General features: G+C 41.3%; 1 pseudogene; it reads right to left on the bottom strand.

The window, feature by feature from the left end:
* Positions 1–1,378: 1,378 nt before the first annotated feature.
* Positions 1,379–1,497, bottom strand: LOC111734548 (annotated as a pseudogene).
* Positions 1,498–2,032: the final 535 nt, after the last annotated feature.

Here is a 2,032-nt window from a genome sequence, read left to right as displayed (position 1 = left end):
CTAAGATGCCACCATTGTTCAAAACAATACTTGGTAGAATTTCAGCACCTTTTATTTAAAATATTTGAAATTGTTTTGTAGCAGATAATTTCTTAGTCTTACATGTAAAGTGAAGAAACTACATGTTCTAGGAGAGTATCAGATTGTATTATCAGAAAAAGAATCTCCATTAGGGCTAGAAAGATGACTTTTTTAGGACTGACATATTTTTACTTAAAAATGGTTGATAAGTCGATGTTTAAATTTTTCTTCCTCTCTCTAGGGGAAGGACTTCCTGGATTTTAATAATATTTTAGGCACACATAGTTATTTTATTCCTAAATTATCAGTGCCTGAAACAATCTATTTCAAAATAGGTGAGGACGATTTCTTCCAGCTGTAACAACAACAGAAAAGTTTAATCTATTGACTTCAGATTGTAATAAAATTAATGGTGATTTCATCATGGAAATGCCTAGAGTCCTTTATGGTTCTGTCATGCGTTTTAGCAAAGGATTCAATTCATCTCAGTCTTGTTGCCCAACTGGTACATGTTTTGCCCTGCTGACGAGATAATTGGTTGCTCGGGTCAGGAGAGTATCTTAAAATTCCTTTGTGAGTTGTCTTTCCACACATTAGGGATAGGCGCGCGGAACGTACTCACGGTACAAATCACACCAGCTCTCTGGAACTGAGATGGAATGTCTGTCGGCACCGGTTACGTCACAGACGGTGCTGTTGCCACTCCTGCAAATTAATGCTCAAAGAAACACTGTGACATGCATGGAATATAGGTGTGTCAAGTGGAAAACAAGTCTTTTAGAGTCCTGATCTCATATTTATATTTGTGTTATAATTTCCTTTTTCTTTTTTTGAGATATGCAAATAAGGGGCTATTTAGTTATATAAAAATTATCCTGCGAATGAACTCATTAATGTAAAAGCTTGCCGGCCAGTGGTGATAATGGCTCTAGGTTCCTTCACTTTTTTCAAACCCCTTTCTTACCAATATTCTGTATTCATGAGGCAGCAGATCTCTAGAAGCCTATGTGGTCTATGGTGGCTTTTTCCCTAATCGATTATTCTTGGAACTCTAGTGACTCACAAAATATTAATAGTTGTTTCATGAGGGTTTTATGGCTATGCCGGTCAAGGTTCTCCAGAGAATCAGAACTGATAGAATGTATATATAAATAGAAAGAGATTTATCATAAAGAATTGGCTCATGTGATTATGGAGACCAGCAAGGCCAAAATCTGCAGTGTGGGCCATCAGGCTAGAGACCCAGGAGAGCCTATGGTGCAGATGAAGTGGGCAGATATTCTATTGGGAAATTCCTTCTGCTTGGGGCGGGCTGGCCTTTTCGTTTTATTTATTTTTATTTTTTTTAAAATTTTTACGCCTACAGCACCCGGTCTTTCTAGGCGGTCTCCCATCCAAGTACTAACCAAGGCTGACCCTGCTTAGCTTCCGAGATCCGACAGGATTGGGCGTGTTCAAGGTGGCATGGCCATAGAGGTCTTTTTGTTTTAGTCGGGACTTTAAATGACTGGATGCGGCCCATCCACATTATGGAGACAAATCTGCTCTATTCGAAATTTATTAGGGTCTATGGATTTAAATGTTAATCTCATCCTGAAGAATATGGGCCGTTAATAGTCCTGCCTGGTTAGACAGTTGTAGTTTTCCACTGACCTTAATCACAGGGCGTGGTAGTGCTAAGACGCTCTGCGGGATCTCTTCCTTAGCTCCGCTGGGCAGTAGCAGCCCAATGTCCCCTTGGGAGTCAGGACCAATCACCCAGCTGGCAGAGCGACTCTCTTCTTTGCCTGTTGATTCAGAGGCATAAGGAGCCCAAAGTGGCTGCTGGGTGTCAGTCTCAATTTCCAGTTCAGTGGAATCATTGTCGTATCTCCAGGTGGAAAGCATTTCTCCCTTTGGAACTAAGACATCCAGGCCTCGTGGGGAGGTCATGGGATATGGCCATGGGGACGGTAAACGAAAATTTTGCTGGTGGATCGCCTGGGGTAATAGCGAGTGGTGCCACTCCCAT

Source organism: Pteropus vampyrus, unplaced genomic scaffold (assembly GCF_000151845.1).
Source record: "Pteropus vampyrus isolate Shadow unplaced genomic scaffold, Pvam_2.0 Scaffold1775, whole genome shotgun sequence".
NCBI classification, from domain to species: domain Eukaryota; kingdom Metazoa; phylum Chordata; class Mammalia; order Chiroptera; family Pteropodidae; genus Pteropus; species Pteropus vampyrus.
Note: the sequence above shows the minus strand (reverse complement) of the source record. Positions and strands in the feature narration are given on the sequence as shown.